Genomic DNA, 20288 nt, shown 5'->3' with positions numbered 1-20288 from the left:
AAATAAAGGGAACACAAAAATAACACATCCTAGATCTGAATTAATTAAATATTCTTCTGAAATACTTTGTTCTTTACATAGTTGAATGTGCTGACAACAAAATCACACAAAAAAAATATGAAATCTAATTTTTCAACCCATGGAGGTCTGGATTTGGAGCCACACTCAAAAATAAAGTGGAAAAACACACTACAGGCTGATCCAACTTTGATGTAATGTCCTTAAAACAAGTCAAAATAAGGCTCAGTGGTGTGTGTGGCCTCCACGTGCCTGTATGACCTCCCTACAACGCCTGGGCATGCTCCTGATGAGGTGGCGGACGGTCTCTTGAGGGATCTCCTCCCAGACCTGGACTAAAGCATCTGCCAACTCCTGGACAGTCTGTGGTGCAACGTGACGTTGGTGGATAGAGCGAGACATGATGTCCCAGATGTGCTCAATTGGATTCAGGTCTGGGGAACGAGTGGGCCAGTCCATAGCATCAATGCCTTCGTCTTGCAGGAACTGCTGACACACTCCAGCCACATGAGGTCTAGCATTGTCTTGCATTAGGAGGAACACAGGGCCAACCGCACCAGCATATGGTCTCACAAGGGGTCTGAGGATCTCATCTCGGTACCTAATGGCAGTCAGGCTACCTCTGGCGAGCACATGGAGGGCTGTGCGGCCCTCCAAAGAAATGCCACCCCACACCATTACTGACCCAATGCCAAACCGGTCATGCTGGAGGATGTTGCAGGCAGCAGAACGTTCTCCACCGCATCTCCAGACTCTGTCACATGTGCTCAGTGTGAACCTGCTTTCATCTGTGAAGAGCACAGGGCGCCAGTGGCGAATTTGCCAATCTTGGTGTTCTCTGGCAAATGCCAAACGTCCTGCACGGTTTTGGGCTGTAAGCACAACCCCCACCTGTGGCCGTCGGGCCCTCATATCACCCTCATGGAGTCTGTTTCTGACCGTTTGAGCAGACACATGCACATTTGTGGCCTGCTGGAGGTCATTTTGCAGGGCTCTGGCAGTGCTCCTTCTGTTCCTCCTTGCACAAAGGCAGAGGTAGCGGTCCTGCTGCTGGATTGTTGCCCTCCTACAGCCTCCTCCACGTCTCCTGATGTACTGGCCTGTCTCCTGGTAGCGCCTCCATGCTCTGGACACTACGCTGACAGACACAGCAAACCTTCTTGCCACAGCTCGCAATTGATGTGCCATCCTGGATAAGCTGCACTACCTGAGCCACTTGTGTGGGTTGTAGACTCCGTCTCATGCTACCACTAGAGTGAAAGCACCGCCAGCATTCAAAAGTGACCAAAACATCAGCCAGGAAGCATAGGAACTGAGAAGTGGTCTGTGGTCATCACCTGCAGAACCACTCCTTTATTGGGGGTGTCTTGCTAATTGCCTATAATTTCCACCTGTTGTCTATCCCATTTGCACAACAGCATGTGAAATTGATTGTCACTCAGTGTTGCTTCCTAAGTGGACAGTTTGATTTCACAGAAGTGTGATTGACTTGGAGTTACATTGTGTTGTTTAAGTGTTCCCTTTATTTTTTTGAGCAGTGTATATAAGTATCTATGGAGCTTAATTGCTCTAAATGATATATCGACATATAAATGGACATATTCTATGGTTATAATTGAGGCCAAGAACTGCCTAATATTGGTACTGTAAAATTACCTAAAAAGGGATAAATCAAGTATTTCAGCAGCGGCATACATGATATAAAGATAATGTTAAATCAATTATTTTGAGCAGAGGCATACATGACATAAGGATAATGTTAAACACAGACGGAGCTGCGGAACCACCACACTAAAGACTCTATGTGACACGCCCACATGTTTTGTTTAGAACGTTACTATAGCAACACAAGGAGCACGGTAGCGCAAGGAACTTAGCCTCATACCCGACGCGCATGCGCACTAATCACGGACGGACGCCAGGATGAGCGTGTCCTCTGAGTGCCTGCACGTGTTCCTAGCACGCGCTTTTCTGTCAGCACAGAATGATGAGGAAGGTCCCCTCCAGGATGTGCCAACCAGACTCCTACCAAGGTTTTTATAAGTAAACACTCTTTTTTTCTGTATAATTATACTTATGGGAATGACACTGCGTGTAATATATACAGGGTGATGACATCTATACTCAGATATAAAAGATTAGACAACAGGTTGGTGGGATATAGATAATTTACATAATTGATTTATAATTTACATATTTAATTTGGTCATGTGACCTACTGGGAGGGAGTGTATATATGTATGTATATGTGTGTGTGTGTGTGTGTGTGTGTGTGTGTGTGTGTGTGTATGTATGTATGTGTATGTGTGTGTATATACACACAATGAAACACGATAGCGGCACTGGACAGATAAAGATGGCGGGTGCTAGGTCCGAGGGTGTAGCTGCTTACCCAATATTATAGTCAGGAAACTGGACAGCACTCCAAATAAAAAATAGTGATCTATTCACCCATGAGGTACAGTGAGGCAACAATTCAGCTCATACAAAGAGCCTTTCTCAAGCAATGAACACAAGTGCAACATGGGGTATATATAGTTCAACCCCTGCAAACAATTATCAATAAAGCAATTACATCAATCAACGTGTTGAACATAAAAAGAGGGTATTACATCTACATAAAATGTATCCAATATACATATAAAGTGCGTCCGGTCCGTGCAGGGACCTACCTATACAAAAATAAAGTGCATACATAATAGCGATCTTATAAAATACAGGAAAAAGTGCAAAGTGCTGTAAATTGAACACATATGTGCATCATCATGTAATATGATAGTGGGAGGAGTGATGAGATACATTAAAAGCAAAGACATACCCTACAGGTGTATCTGGGTCCCACATGCGAACTATCGCTGAAGTCGGCGTCTGGAAGATACCACTGCGCAGGCGCCAGGTTGCGTCAAAGGTATGAGACGTGGAGCATGCGCTCTACATGTAAGCCACTCGAGCGGTCATTTTACAATAGATAAGCAGTGTACAACCGTGCGTGCATGCCCATTCATAATTGTTGCGTGCAGCGCCATCACGGAATCTGGCAGCTCGAGTCATATATACAGGGCATCTTAGAGCAGTGTTTCCCAACCAGTGTGCCTCCAGCTGTTGCAAAACTACAACTTCCAGCATGCCCGCACAGCCAAAGGCTGTCCGGGCATGCTGGGAGTTATAGTTTTGCAACAGCTGGAGGCACACTGGTTGGGAAACACTGTCTTAGAGGATAAAGATATGGGGAGGCTGCACCCCGTCAAAGGTTCAAACCCTCTACCGTAATAGGCATAGAGTGTCGACACGCATGACACAAAAGGCCACGCATGTCAACACGAAGCCCAAAAATCACCTCTTGTCTATAGCCCCTGCCAGGGATCTCCTGATGACCCAGAGCTGACATTGAATAAAGTAATAAATTATTTGGCACAACCTGGAACAAAATAAAACATAGATAACATATATATAACAATGGCATGGAGACGCAGTATTCCTCTGCAGGGTATACCTCAATTCCCGGAATCCATCTTTGTTCAACATCACTTCCGTGAAAATAAAAATAAAAAAAGGAACCGTAAGTCCTTAATGTAGCTTGTTTGTGTTCATAATCTACTATCTACATACAGGATCAAGACCAAAGTACATATGCAGTAATAGTGCAGGGCAAACCAATCCCCTATGAATACAATCCCGGATTATAATCCATATTAAGCCCATTAGGTTTTAGACAATCCAAAGTGTGTATCCAATATAACTCCTTCTTTTTCAACATCAATACTCTATTGCCACCAAGTCTAGGCAAAGGAATATGATCTATGATCCAGCATTTAAGATCCTTTTCAGAGTGTTTTAAATCAGACAAATGTTTCGGAATCGGTAAGTCTTGTCGTTTTTTTGCAAATCGTGTAGCGGTGGTTATTGAGACGCGTCTTCAAATCAAATCAGTAGACGTTTCTCCCACATACAGCAGCCTGCATGGGCAGTTTAAGACATAAATTACAAAGTTGGAATTACATGTAAGGTGGAAGCGTATGGGATGGGTAGCCGCTGTCATCGGGTGTACAAAAGATCTACCTTTACATATCATTCTGCAGTTGACACAACATAGGCAGGGGAAGCTCCCCTTGCCCTGTTTAGTCAAGGCAGTTTGTGTCAGTCTGGATTTGGGACCAATATCTGCTCTCACCAACTGGTCACGTAGATTCCTCGATCTACAATATGAAAAAAGAGGAGGGGATCTAAATTCAGGCACTCTGTTAAGACAACCCCCCAGGATGCCCCAATGTAGTTTGATGATACGATTTATATCTTCACTTTGTTCAGTATACTTGGAGATAAAGGGAATCCTGGTCTGAGACCTATTGGTTTCCCTCCTCTTCAAGGTACTGCTCCTCAATATGGGAATCAAGTAACCGGGGGGTATCCCCTGTTCAAGAATTTTTTGGCCATAGTATTCAGGGAACTCTCCAGGGTTTCTGGTTCAGAGACAATCGTTTTAACTCTGAGAAATTGGCAAAAAGGCAAATGTTTTACCATATTGCGTGGATGACCACTATCAAAACACAAGAGGGTGTTCTTGTCTGTGGGTTTAGTAAACAACTGTGTGTGTAGCTTCCCCTCCATAATATCTAACTGTGGTATCCAGAAACTGAATCTCAGTTTCTGAGTGCACCAGAGTAAATTGTAAGTCTTTGTTCACACTGTTCAAATATGCATGAAACTCAAATAATTGAGCATCACTGCCCGTCCATATGAGGAAGATGTCGTTGATGTATCTCCACCACCGCAGCACCTGGCTGCGGTGGTGGGATAGATAGACGACATCCTCCTCAAAGCACCTCATAAAAGTATTAGCGTAGGTCGGTGCTACGTTCGACCCCATGGCCACACCCCGTTTTTGTTTGTAAAACACATCCTGGAAAAGGAAGTAGTTATACCTCAAGATGATTTCCAATAGATCAATAATAAATGCATTTGCAGGTTCAGTGAGGGAAGACCTGTCTAGCATATGTTTGATAGCCAAAATGCCCAAATCATGGTCAATGGAGGCATATAAAGATGTCACATCAAACGATGCAAGACATATATTCTGCACATCAGTAAAATCAATAATTTCCAACTTGCATAGGAAGTCAGTCGTATCCTGTATATACGACTCAGCCCCTATTGCAAAATTGCAGAGACAGAGTCTGAACTAGACACAATCAGGCGACCAGGAGGGTCAATCAAAGACTTGTGCACTTTGGGAAGTACATAAATAACAGGTGTGACTGGATGGTCAACTGTGAGAAATTCACACAAATCATCATCAATAATGCCCGCTATAACTGCGTCCGTCAGACACCGCTTAATCAGCCTGGCGATATCAAACTTGGGATCAACCTGAAGAACAGAGTACACCTCCGTATCATCAAGTTGACGTTTAACCTCTGCTACATATTTAGTGGTGTCTATAATGACTACTGCACCCCCTTTGTCAGCGGGTTTCACTGTCAAAAGGGGATCATTCCTCAATTGGTCTAGCGCCTCAACCTCCAACCTGGATAGGTTCGGATGTTTGAATGCACTATTACCACACCTAGATTTGTAGGCAGCTATTTCAGACCTCACAGCCATAATATATGCATCAATAGCAGGTTCGTTAACACATGGGGTAAAATTGCTTTTCAAGGACAGGTTGAGACGTCCCAGGGAACGTGAACAAAGACTTACAATTTACTCTGGTACACTCAGAAACTGAGATTCAGTTTCTAGATACCACAGTTAGATATTATGAGGGGAAGCTACACACACAGTTGTTTACTAAACCCATAGACAAGAACACCCTCTTGTGTTTTGATAGTGGACATCCAATCAATATGGTACAACATTTGCCTTTTTCCCAATTTCTCAGAGTTAAAAGGATTGTCTCTGAACCAGAAACCCTGGAGAGTTCCCTGAATACTATGGCCAAAAAATTCTTGAAAAGGGTATACCCCCCCGATTACTTGATTCCCATATTGAGGAGCAGTACCTTGAAGAGGAGGGAAACCAATAGGTCTCAGACCAGGATTCCCTTTATCTCCAAGTATACTGAACAAAGTGAGGATATAAATCGTATCATCAAATGACATTGGGGCATCCTGGGGGGTTGACTTAACAGAGTGCCTGAATTTAGATCCCCTCCTCTTTTTTCATATTGTAGATCGCGGAATCTACGTGACCAGTTAGTGAGAGCAGATATTGGTCCCAAATCCAGACAAATGGTGACACTCGTGTCTTGTCGTCAGCACATTGTCTGAAGAACTGCCACGCCAGGGAACTCCTTGGAGCTGGCTTTGGTGTGCTCGGTCCCTTGGTGCGGTGGGCAGTAGCAGGCGTACTGTCTAGGGGACGGCCACTCCACTTTTGCACCCTGCTCCATCTTTTGCTGTGCTGGTGGCTCTGTGCGACCACCGCCTCTTCCTCCGAACTACACAGGTCACTCGCATGACCTTGATTCCATGTGGGGTCGAGGATCTCATCGTCATCCACATCATCTTCCACGCAGTCTTCACCACTGCCCTCCTTGTCGGTCTGCACACTGCAAAAAGCCACAGTAGTTGGCACCTGTGTTTCGTCATCATCCAAGACGTGCTGCGGTGGTCCTCCCATGTACTCATCCTGAAACATAAGTGGTTGGGCATCGGTGCACTCAATCTCTTCCACTTCTGGGGCAGGGCTATGTGGATGGCCATGGGAAACCGTGCTAGCAGAGTCATCAACAAGCAGAAGAGACTGCTGCATGACTTGGGGCTCAGACTGCTTGGCTGATTTGCAAGGGGGTGAGGTGAAAGACTGATGGCCATGGGCTGCAGGTGCCAACTCTGATCTTTCAGCAGGGGACTGGGTGGGAGACAATGTGAAGGAACTTGAGGCACTGTCAGCCACCCAATCTACTATCGCCTGTACTTGTTCTGGCCTCACCATTCGTAGAGCGGCATTCGGGCCTACCAAATAACGCTGAAGGTTCTGTCGCCTACTCGCACCTGAGGAAGGTGTTTCACTTGTGCGTGTAGCTGGCACAGACCGACCACGTCCTCTCCCTGCAACAGGAGCTCCACCAGCAACACCACGACCGGGGCCACGTCCCTTATTTGATGCTCTCCTCATTCTTTGCGTTTACTCACCAAACTAACAGATGGTTTATGTCAGGCGACAATGTAACCGCCAATAGTCAACAATTAAGTTCATTGACAGTAAGGCTGTGCCGGAGTCATAAAGAGAAAACATTTCTTGATGTCACACAAGAGTGTGACAGGCAAATTTAATACAATTACTTCACGGTCACAAAAAATGTGAATTTGTCAACCAACAATGTAACAGCAGTATTTAACGTTTTTTTTGGACTGCCAGAAATGCAGCGCAGGCCAAAAAATTTACTTTCTAGCACAAAAAATGGGAATTTGTCAACCGACAATGTAACAGCAGTATTTACTGGTTTTATTTGACAGATATGCAGTGCCGGTGTCAGAAAGAGAAAAAAATCGCTTTAGGTCACACAAATATGTGACAGACTAATGTAATTGAATTATTTTCACTGGCAGGTATGCACTGCAGGCCGCAGGGGTACTTGGCCGCCAAAAAAAGGGAATTTGTCCCCCTGGAATCTAACAGATGGCTTTAATGAATAGATTTTCCCTGTCCGATATTCAGCACAGGGGTACTTGCAGCATGCCAGACCTGCAGGGTATTGCGACAGTGAGGTCACGGTTATGGGCAATCGAGGGTTACTCACTTTTTGGAGGACCCTGGGCAGGCATGCGGCAGTGAAGGAGAGGTAGACACAAGTTCCTTTGGGGCACACTCTGTATGGAGAGACCTGGCCTGATGTTGGGTGAGGTGCCCTGGATGTTGCAGGTGTTTTGAGTGCCTGAGGCAAGGTCCCTTTAAGGATCGTGACGCCAGTGCCTGTAACGGTGGCACACCGGTTTATAGTAGTAGTAATAGAGGTACACAAGTGGTATGGTAAACCAAACGTTGCTTTACTTGGAAACCGTCCAACTTTGTACATACAGGGGATAATGATTATGCAGTCCCTTGTAACAATACTCCACAAGCAGGTTTACTTCATAATATGGCAGGTATAATCTTGCAAGATACTTGGAGCGTATAAAGTTAATGCTTAGCAGACCTATGCTGCACTATCCCCTTCAGCTATTCTAGCTGGCTGGATCCCAAGGCCCGGATGCCTAAATGGTGGCTTTAATCCTTGGTAATATAAATCCTTCCTCCAGTATTGGCTCTTGCTTTATGTTAAAGTCCCTCTGCTCATCAAGTTACTTATCTGCACTTGTTGTATTGTCCTTACTGTGAGGGATGCTGCAGGTTGCTCCCAGGAGGCACATCTCTTCTACTGGGGTAATCTTCTGAGCTAACTGAGGCTCACTTTATCTACAGGCAGGCTAGAGTTCTTCACTAGCCTCCTGGTAGTAGCTAGCAGCCGGGACTATCCAGCTGCATGTCAGGAGGAGGCCCTCAGCATATCCCTGGCTGGTGCCTTCTCACTTCTGTCTCCACAGACTCCTGACTATGACCTAACCCCTCCCTGTCTGGGCCTTGACATTTATACTAGGGGCTCTCTATCTCCCTCTAGTGTCTAGGATGCCTAACTACACCCTCATAGGCCTGCTATGCATGACACAGGGGAAACATTGCATGTAAAAGCACATAGAAAATACATTAAAGTACATAGTTAAATATAATATTACTGTCCCTTGTGAGCAGAAGTAACACGTGAACCAATTGACCCTTGTGTAGTGCCCACGCCTACCTAGTGGGACACTACATACTTCACAGAAAAAAATGTGAATATGTCTGTCCCCCCCCCCCCCCCCCCTGAAGCCCTGAAGTCACAGACGGATTACCTATATTATTTTCCCTACCCCTGGCACATATGCAGTGCAGGTGTCCTTAAAAAAATGCCTAGATGTTGCCCACTGAGCTACCAGAACAGAATTAAAGTAATGTCCCTGGCAAACATGCAGTTGCAAGTGCACTGCACTTGCAAAAATGGTCGCCAACGCCTACCTAACAAATTGATTAAAGCTTATTTCTCTGTGGCACTGGGCTCAGGGGTACAAAAATGTAGCATAGCACCCACAAAAAGAATCCCTGTAGTTTGCAGATTTAACACCAAGAACACCAGAATTGTTTCCTAATCTCTCCCTCACAGCTGCAGCATCCTCTCCTTACACTAGTAAGAGCTGATGTGACGTGCGGCGCTAAGTGACTTCATGCTTATATAGAGTCTGGGTCACATGCTGCACTGGCCAATCACAGCCATGCCATTAGTAGGCATGGCTGTGATGGCTTCTAAGGGCACACAAGTTAAACGCTTGTTGATTGGCTGCCCTGCAGCTTTTCAGCACGCGCCATTAAATCGCCAAACACTGAACTCAAACCCAAACTTTTACTGAAATGTTTGGGTTCGAGTCCGGGGTCAAAAAATCATAAAGTTCGGTACGAACCCGAACTTTACAGTGGCATGTGTCTGCCTTGACTGCTAGTGTAAAACAACGTATACCATGCATTATACTTTTTTTTATGTCCCTCTGTCTAGGACAGCGCAGCATAGTGATCCAATGTATGCCAAAAGTTCACTCTTTTGACATGGGTCCTATAGTTACTTTTGGTGTGTGAATTTTTGATGCTGCAAGCGGTTTTCCTATATATATATATATATATATATATATATATATATATATATATATACACACTCACCTAAAGAATTATTAGGAACACCTGTTCTATTTCTCATTAATGCAATTATCTAGTCAACCAATCACATGGCAGTTGCTTCAATGCATTTAGGGATGTGGTCCTGGTCAAGACAATCTCCTGAACTCCAAACTGAATGACAGAATGGGAAAGAAAGGTGATTTAAGCAATTTTGAGCGTGTCATGGTTGTTGGTGCCAGACGGGCCGGTCTGAGTATTTCACAATCTGCTCAGTTACTGGGATTTTCACGTACAACCATTTCTAGGGTTTACAAAGAATGGTGTGAAAAGGAAAAAACATCCAGTATGCGGCAGTCCTGTGGGCAAAAATGCCTTGTGGATGCTAGAGGTCAGAGGAGAATGGGCCGACTGATTCAAGCTCATAGAAGAGCAACGTTGACTGAAATAACCACTCGTTACAACCGAGGTATGCAGCAAAGCATTTGTGAAGCCACAACACGCACAACCTTGAGGCGGATGGGCTACAACAGCAGAAGACCCCACCGGGTACCACTCATCTCCACTACAAATAGGAAAAAGAGGCTACAATTTTCACGAGCTCCCCAAAATTGGACTGTTGAAGACTGGAAAAATGTTGCCTGGTCTGATGAGTCTCGATTTCTGTTGAGACATTCAAATGGTAGAGTCCGAATTTGGCGTAAACAGAATGAGAACATGTATCCATCATGCCTTGTTACCACTGTGCAGGCTGGTGGTGGTGGTGTAATGGTGTGGGGGATGTTTTCTGGGCACACTTTAGGCCCCTTAGTGCCAATTGGGCATAGTTTAAATGCCACGGGCAACCTGAGCATTGTTTCTGACCATGTCCATCCCTTCATGACCACCATGTACCCATCCTCTGATGACTACTTCCAGCAGGATAATGCACTATGTCACAAAGCTCGAATCATTTCAAATTGGTTTCTTGAACATGACAATGAGTTCACTGTACTAAAATGGCCCCCACAGTCACCAGATCTTAACCCAATAGAGCATCTTTGGGATGTGGTGGAACGGGAGCTTCGTGCCCTGGATGTGCATCCCTCAAATCTCCATCAACTGCAAGATGCTATCCTATCAATATGGGCCAACATTTCTAAAAAATGCTATCAGCACCTTGTTGAATCAATGCCACGTAGAATTAAAGCAGTTCTGAAGGCAAAAGGGGGTCCAACACCGTATTAGTATGGTGTTCCTAATAATTCTTTAGGTGAGTGAGTGTATGTATATATGTGTGTGTGTGTGTGTGTGTGTGTATGTGTATATATATGTATATATGTATATATATATATATACACTCACCTAAAGAATTATTAGGAACACCTGTTCTATTTCTCGATAATGCAATTATCTAGTCAACCAATCACATGGCAGTTGCTTCAATGCATTTAGGGGGGTGCTTCTGGTCAAGACAATCTCCTGAACTCCAAACCGAATGTCAGAATGGGAAAGAAAGGTGATTTAAGCAATTTTGAGCGTGGCATGGTTGTTGGTGCCAGACGGGCCGGTCTGAGTATTTCACAATCTGCTCAGTTATTGGGATTTTCACGCACAACCATTTCTAGGGTTTACAAAGAATGGTGTGAAAAGGGAAAAACATCCAGTATGCGGCAGTCCTGTGGGCAAAAATGCCTTGTGGATGCTAGAGGTCAGAGGAGAATGGGCCGACTGATTCAAGCTGATAGAAGAGCAACGTTGACTGAAATAACCACTCGTTACAACCGAGGTATGCAGTAAAGCATTTGTGAAGCCACAACACTCACAACCTTGAGACGGATGGGCTACAACAGCAGAAGACCCCACCGGGTACCACTCATCTCCACTACAAATAGGAAAAAGAGGCTACAATTTGCATGAGCTCACCAAAATTGGACTGTTGAAGACTGGAAAAATGTTGCCTGGTCTGATGAGTCTCGATTTCTGTTGAGACATTCAAATGGTAGAGTCCGAATTTGGCGTAAACAGAATGAGAACATGTATCCATCCTCTGATGGCTACTTCCAGCAGTATAATGCACCATGTCACAAAGCTCGAATCATTTCAAATTGGTTTCTTGAATATGACAATGAGTTCACTGTACTAAAATGGCCCCCACAATCACCAGATCTCAACCCAATAGAGCATTTTTGGGATGTGGTGGAACGGGAGCTTCGTGCCCTGGATGTGCATCCCTCAAATCTCCATCAACTGCAAGATGCTATCCTATCAATATGGGCCAACATTTCTAAAGAATGCAATCAGCACCTTGTGGAATCAATGCCACGTAGAATTAAGGCAGTTCTGAAGGCAAAAGGGGGTCCAACACCGTATTAGTATGGTGTTCCTAATAATTCTTTAGGTGAGTGTGTGTGTGTGTATATGTATATATATATATATATATATATATATATATATGTATATATTTAAATTAAAGGGGTTTACCGGCCTCGGAGCTCTGACAACCACTTTGGTCCAGACCTGTGTCTATGAAGCCCTTAAACATGAAAAAAGGAATACTCACCTGTCTGCGGTCCCACCACTGCTCTGTTCTCAGCCATTTCTAGTACCCGCAGGACCAGAAAGTGGCTGGGTTCTGTGACTGCTGTGGCCAATCACAGGCCCCAGTAGACACAGAGGCTTTAATGGTATATGAAAGCTTTAACATAGGTCGTGACACCCTCGTGACACTATCGCTGACCCTGTTGTGCCTGGGGTCAGAAGGTCGCATCGGGTGACTACTCACTCAGTGGGAATGGATTCTTCCCCAGGTTTTCCTGCTTAGGTTTATGATCCTTTTTGTCCCATTTAGGAATCTGTAGCTTTTCCTTTTAGCTGTTCTCTGTCAGCCACTCCCAGCTACTATATATTATCCCTTTCTGCTTCCCTTGTTGCCAGATATAGACCTTCTTTCCAGATCTTCTATTCTGACCTCTGGTGGAGTTGGAGTTGCTGTGGAGGTATTGGAACTGGAGCTGTTGGATCTCCGGTTCTCTCCTGTTGTTGTCACTCTTTGGGGATTGTCTGTGGTGTTTGTGTTGTTTGTCCTTTCCCTGTTGTTACCTTAGGTGTCAGTAGTGAGCAGTGGCGTAACTAGAGTGTTATGGGCCCCAGTGCAAACTTTGGATCGGGGCCCCCCCCCCCTTTTTACAAAGAAGCGGCAGATTTTCTTACGAAGGGCTCTTTCCCTTGTGGTTAGTCCGCTGCGTGAATGAGGGCCAAGCTCCATTCCGGACAGCAGAGACACGGAGCAGTAACATGATTGATAATGCTCCGTGCCTCTCTGTGACCTTTTTACTACAAAATCACAGTGAGATAAAGTTGTCACTGTGAGTTTGTAGCAAAACGATCATAGAGAGGCACAGAGCATTATCAATTATGTTACTGCTACGTGTCTCTGCTGTCCGGAGCGGGGCTTGGCACTCTTTCACACAGCGGATTAGCCACACGGGATCCGCTTGTGTTAAAGAGCCCTAAGCCCAATGCATGGCTACACTAACCCAGTCCTAATAAAATCTGGTCCTACCTCATCCAGGGTGTCGCTGGCTTCGGCGTGATATCCACTGGATCCAGAACAAGGTCCCTGTGGTGATAGAGAAAAAAATGAATAATCACATAAGGAAGGGATGGTGACTGCCCCTATGAAATCACCAGCAGGGGGCGCTGTGCTGGCCTGGTAGACTGAGCTATGCCAATGTATAGCAGGGTAATTTAGGACATTTCCCCTAAGTGCTACCACACAGTACTAATGCCCACATTGTGGCCCCTCACAGTACTAATGCCCACCTTGTGGCCTTTCACAGTAATTAAGCCCACCTTTGTTCCTGTCACAGTAGTTATGCCCAGATATGTGCCCCCTAACAGGAGTTATGCCAAATATGTGCCCCCTAACAGGAGTTATGCCAAATATGTGCCCCCTCACGGTATTTATGCCAGATATGTGCCCCCTTCACAGTAGTTATGCCCAGATATGTGCCCCCTTCACAGTGGATATGCCCAGATATGTGCCCCTCACAGTGGATATGCCCAGATATGTGCCCCTCACAGTGGATATAGCAAGATATGTGCCCCTCACAGTAGTTATGGCCAGATATGTTCCCCCTCACAGTAGTTATGACTAGATATGTGCCCACTCACAGTAGTTATGCCAGATTATTTGCCCCTCACAGTAATGACCAGATACGTGCCCCCCTACAGTGGTTATGCTAGATTATGTGCCCCTCACATTAGATATGCCCACATATGTACCCCTCACAGTGGTTATGCCAGATTATGTGCCCCCCCTCACAGTAGTTGATATATGTGCCCCCTCATAGTAATGCCTTTATATGTGCCCCCCTCACAGTAGTTATGACAGATTAGGTGCCCCCTCAGTAGAGATGCACACTTTTGTGCCCCCCCTTCCCCTTTGCCCCCAGTCTGCAAAAAAAAAAAAAAACATACTTACCCTCTTCCCTGATGTTTCACTGCCACACTCACATCGCGCTGCTGGCTGTACTGAAGGCAGTTTCCCGGGCCTTCAGAGCTCCTCCCACAGCCAGCAGCGCGATGTGCGGCAAGCAGAGGGAGCGCTAGAGCTCCTGCTTCACTGATGATCTGGAGACAGCCCGGCAGTGACAAGAACTGCCGGGCCGAGTGTATATGAGTGAGTGCGCGCGTCCCCCCTCTTCCTCCTCCCCCTCTCTGCGCAAACCTCCCCCACCTTGCCTCATAATATTAAACGTGTAATGGAGCTCCCTGACGGGGCTGGCATTGTCACTGTACTTCATGCCGGGCCCCGTCACAGCTCTTCATTACATGTTAGTACAGCGGGCCCCCTCCCCCCGCCGGGCCCGGTCGCAGTCGCACCCCCTGCGACCGCGATCGTTACGCCCCTGGTAGTGAGGACTAGTGCTCCCACCACCCTATTCACTACTTAGGGCTTATTTCAGGATAAGACCAGGACGAGGCACATGATCGGTGTACAGGTTCGCAGCCCATCTAGGGACGTCAGGGTAGCAAGGTGCCAGTGCTAGGGGAGTTAGGGGTCACGACTCCTCCCTCTCCTTAGTGAAAGGGTACTCTCTTTTCCTCCCCTCTGCACTGCACGTCTGTTACCTGCCATATCAGACATGATACATAGTGGTCAAGCTGCTATGGAAGCAGCTGGAAACAGAATAGTGGTGGGACTGGGGATAGGTGAATCTTCCTTTTTATGTTGTGGGGTTTCACGAGCAAAGCCCGGACGAAAGGGTTTGTCAGCTCTAAGGCTTGGCCACCCCTTTAATTTAAGGTGTAGAAAAGGGGAGAATAATACCCAGAGAGGGTACAACAGAGCACTTTTACTAAAAGCACAAAAATACACTTATAATGTTATTCGTGAAAGCTCGATTTCAGAGATGGCCAACCTGCGGCTATCCAGCTGTTGTAAAACTACAATTCCTACCATGCCCTGCTGTAGGCTGATAGCTGTAGGCAGTCTGGGCATGCTGGGAGTTGTAGTTTTGCAACAGCTGGAGAGCCACAGGTTGGCCACCCCTGCTCTATTTAAAACGTAGAATTCAGAAAGTGTTCAGATTTTATTAGTGTTTTCCCTGCAAATAGACTTCAAAACTAATGGTTCATTAGAAATGCTGACACTACAATCAACCCTGCGAGACACAAAATCAGGCCAAGTGTGGTGAGTTAAGTAGATTTTCTTTTCTTATTAATAATAATTAATAATTCATGTTCTCACAGATAAGGTTCTGATAAGACTCATTACTGCAGTTGCTATAATGGCAATGTCATTCCCCCTGTCTAATGTCGTCCTCCAATCTAATGAAGCAGATATTTAAAGGGAACCTGTCATTAACTTTATGCTGAGCTCACTGAGGGCAGCATAAAATAGTGACAGAAATGCTGATTTCAGTGGTGTGTCACTCAGGAGCTAAAAGTAAGTGGTTGCTGAGAACCAGCATCATAATCATTGCGGCCCAGGCCTTGAAAAGAGTCAAATCTACCGAAGAGTCCTGGTTATTCATAATCTCCTGCTCTCCCCAACCATCTGCTGATGATTGGCAGTTCTCTCCTAGACAGAGAGGGAGAAAACTAGAGGGAGAAAACTAGCTAGAAGACTGTCAGTCATCAGCAGGTGGGCAGGAGAGCAGGGATTCATGAATAACCAGGACTCTTCTCAGGTGGCCGGGACTCTTTTCCATGCCCAGTCTGCAATTATTGTGATGCACAAACCGAAATCCATGCACAAATAATTCAACAAAAAAAATAAACACAACGTTTTCCAGATCAAGTTCCATATGCCCTACATGTACGGCAGAGGTCCAGTCATTAAAAAAGGCAATAACTTCAGTCACAGACATTTGATTCCTCAGATGCCCTGGTCAATTGCATCCACAGCATCTGAGTTGGCTTTCCTGTTCATTCCTTGTGGTAGATTCCTTCTGAAGGATCCAAGGCTACCACAGTAGTATTTCCTATGAAGACCTGCAGGTGGCAGGACTCCATAGGAACATAGCGCAATACTCATAGGCTGCAATGGTAATTAATTGCAGTGTATGGGACAAGCAGTCTAATTAACACATGTTAAAGTACCCTAAGAGGCTAAGTGTAAAAATAAGTAAAAATAAGCTTTTTTTAAAAAAATATAATCACCTCCTTTCCCCAGTAAAAAAAAATACAATAAAAAACAATTATAGGCATCACCGTGTCCTAAAACACCTGTGCTATTAAAATCTAAAAGTATTTATCCCATACAGTGTAATGAAAGAGGTGTAATGAAAAAAAAAATCAAAATGGCCATTTTTTCGTCCCTTCACCTTCCAAGAAAATTGAATAAAAAGTGATCAAAAAGTCTTACACACTGGTAAATGGTTTCAATAAAAACTACAGATCATCCGGCAAAAAATGAGCCCTCATAAAGCTCTGTAGACCTAACTAGGGATGAGCGAATCGACTTCGGATGCCTATTCTTGTCCGCTTTGCTCCAGACATGTTCTATTTTTTTGCGGGACGGGCATGCGGACATATGGACACAGACAGCACATGGTGTGCTGTCCTCATTTTTTGTGGCCCCACTGGTATGAATGAAAAAAATGCAGATCAGATGCTGAAAAAAAAATGGCACAACTACCTTAATTAGCTTTTATCAGACTGTACTTGCCTATGCTGTGAGTCACTTATGTATATTTTCACAGTTCGATCATCTTTCTACATTTTTTATGAAATATAAATTGTTTTCATATGTTTTGGGAGACATTGAAATATTTCGAGCTTTTCCTCTTCAGAAAGGACTTTCTCCCTCCTCACATTGAATGAAAACTGACTTGCTTAAAAGGAACCTGTCATCAACTTTATGCTGATCTCACTGAGGGCAGCATAAAATAGTGACAAAAATGATGATTTCAGCGGTGTGTCACTTATGAGCTAAAAGTAAGTGGTTGCTGCGAATCGGCATCATAATCATTGCAGCCCAGGCCTTGAAAAGAGTCAAATCTACTTGAGAAGAGTCATGGTTATTCATAATCTGCTGTACTCTCACCCATCTGCTGATGATTGGCAGTTCTCTCCTAGAGACAAAGGGAGAAAACTAGGTAGAAGACGGTCAATCATCAGCAGGTGGGCAGGGAGAGAAGGAATTTATGAATAACCAGGACTCTTCTCAGGCGGCCGTGACTCTTTTCCAGGCCTAGTCTGCAATGATTGTGATGCTGGTTCTCTTGTAATACCTCAGAGTGGCATTACCAACTCTTTTGTACCCCCCAGTACTCTCTTTGCTGTATCATTTGTCATTTCTGAGATTTATTGCCATTTCCTGCAATGTGTGTATGTATTTCCTTGCAAATGTTATGTTAACATGTAATGTGCCTGGTTCACCAGCAGGTGGCAGCAACATTGGTAATGTTAGTTTTACTGGGGAGGAACCTTCTAGTTCCCTTCCAGCCCTCTCTAGAGAGGGTGGAGTTTAGCTAGAGTGAGTCAGTTCAGAATAGCCCCTTTAAGGGGAGGCAGTGTGTCGGCCAGCAGAGCACTGCCTGCTCTGCTGGGCCTGCATGCCCTGCCTGCAAGTGCTATATGGTTGCTTTCCGCCTCCTGGGCTTGCTTTGCCTAATATCCAGGGCCGGTGCTACCATAAGGCAGACCAAGCGGCTGCCTTAGGGCGCACCCTGGGGGAGGGCGGAAAAATGTGACATGGAGGGGGAGAAATGTGACACAGAGGGCTGATGTGACATAGGGGGGTGATTTGACATGGAGGGGGAGAAATGTGACATGGGAGGCTGATGGCTTACGTGGGGGCATGATGGATGGGGGCTGATGGCTGACATGGGGGGCTAATGGCTGACATGGGGGCATGATGGCTGACATGGGGGGCTGATCTGAGGTCTGATTAACATTGGGGGTCTGATTGGGGCTGTGAGCTGAGGTCTGATTAACATTGGGGGTCTGATTGCTGGTCTGACCTGAGGTGTAATGGAAAATATTTTTTTCTTATTATGCTCCTCTAAAACCTAGGTGTGTCTTAGAGGGCGAAAAATACGGTCCTCAAACCAGCGATTGTCTGAAGCAGAGAGAAGATACCAGGACCACTCAGAGGAAAAGCCTGCTGCTGCAGATGGGACCAGGGCCAGGTGAGCTGCGGGGAAGGAGGGGGGGGGGGGGGGGCGCCAAAATGTAGCTTCGCTTGTGTTGGCAAAAATCCTTGCACCGGCCCTGCTAATATCCAAGCTAAGTAAGCTTGAAGCCAGGAAGAAGTTCCTAGGATTAAAGATAAAGATAAAGTAAGAGACAGACTACAGTCAGCTAAGCAAAGTTCCAGCAGAAGAGGAAAAGTTCATATTTAACCTAGCTAACATAGCAGTGCTGAGAAAGCTACATCATAGCAGAGCTGAGATTGTTGCAGAAGTGTTTGCCTGCCAAAGTTAAGCCAATACCTGCTGATGACCAAGATACCGTTTGGAAACTGTTTGGATTACCGTTTATGCCAAGTAAAGTTGTGTTCCACGTTAATACAAAGTCTGGACTCCATTTATTCAACCTCCTTCATCATCCAAGTTAACAAACCCCTTTTTTGCACTGCTTTGGACCACCACATCTGGGATCCAAGGATATCCAGGTAGGAGCACCTTGACATGTGCACAAAACACCTTTAGAGAGATTGTAGGCCACTCTACACCACTCTGGCAATCCTACATCTGGGTACCCACACTACCATCTACAAAGGGGACTACATGTCCTCATTGCTTAACTGCAACTAGCGTCACGACTACTTGCTCTATAAGAGGGACATATTTTGTAAAAACCTCCTAAGGGGCAAGGGATACCCCAGACGCTGTCAACCGCCCGCTGCAAACTAAGTGGCGTCACAACAGGCCAGGAACTCTTTTGCTTTAAGGGACCCCTGGTAGGACCCTGTCCATGGCACTCGGCAACCACTTACTTTAAAAACAAACAGACTGCTGAAATCAACTCACCTGTCTCTACTTTATGCTTCCGTTAGTATGGGCAGCATAAAGTTCATGACAGGTTCCCTTTAATAAAGTGAAACAATTTTGTCATATAACTTTCCTTTTAACCAAGATCACCGGCCATTCTAATTAACAAACCTGTCTGAGATACCAACATCTAAAAAAGGCAAACACTAGATTTACTAAACCCTTAATTTTTCCCTTTATCTTAGAGCTATATACTGTATTTTCAAGGCATTGTGGAAGACTAAACTTTTATAAATCAATAGTACCTCAGTCTGGCCACAGGGAGGCGACATTTGCTGCTGAGTTATGTGGTGTGCAGCAAGATTATCAGATAAAATTTAGGAGAGGAGCTCTCCACTATGCCCTTCGTGTGCTTTCCATGAATGACATATGCACTTTATTTCTGAGTGAGCTATGCACTTTATTTTGTATGCCTTTTTTAAGCTAAATGTATACATTGGCTTGTGGCAAATAGAAAAATGTAAGTATTTCACCTACCAAAATGAATATAGTGTTTGAATTTTTTTTCTTTGCTGAGTTTTTCTTGTATGTCACACTACATATCTCATGTGTCTCCTGGCCTCCTTTCTCTAATGACAGGTCTGTATGACTATATCATCATTTTCTCACAGCGTTCCTCCTGTTCCCTAATGTTACTTGTCTCTATCAGCAGGGGTGTAGCTATAGGAGAAGTTGAGAGTCAGTCCCAGAGTCCTGTTGCCACATTCCCAGACCCTAGTATTATAAATGGCACATGGCAGATTAGAGGCCTAGCTACAGATTTTGCATTTAGGGCCCAGGATCTTCAGGTTACACACATCTTCACATTGTCACACTTCATCTTCCTACTATTATGCGCAGTGAGGCATGTACAGAGATTCTGCAGGAATGGCCATTCCCCTCACACCAAGGAATGCAGCAGAACATTCTTCTGTGAGGTGATTTGTCCTGTTAGGGCAGTACCATCATATTTTCTATCAAAATGTCAGTAAAGATCAGCAGAGTAACAGAGCCTGGAAATAAAACCAGTAAAAACACTGGTCAGTCCTCAACGACATCATTAAATTATCCATATTAATACATTTTTCACTAAGTGTAATTTAGAAGATGATGTACAAGTATTGA

This window comes from Bufo bufo, chromosome 3 (assembly GCF_905171765.1).
Source record: "Bufo bufo chromosome 3, aBufBuf1.1, whole genome shotgun sequence".
Classification (NCBI taxonomy): Eukaryota; Metazoa; Chordata; class Amphibia; order Anura; family Bufonidae; genus Bufo; species Bufo bufo.
The sequence above is the reverse complement of the archived record's forward strand: the minus strand, read 5'-3'. Positions refer to the sequence as shown.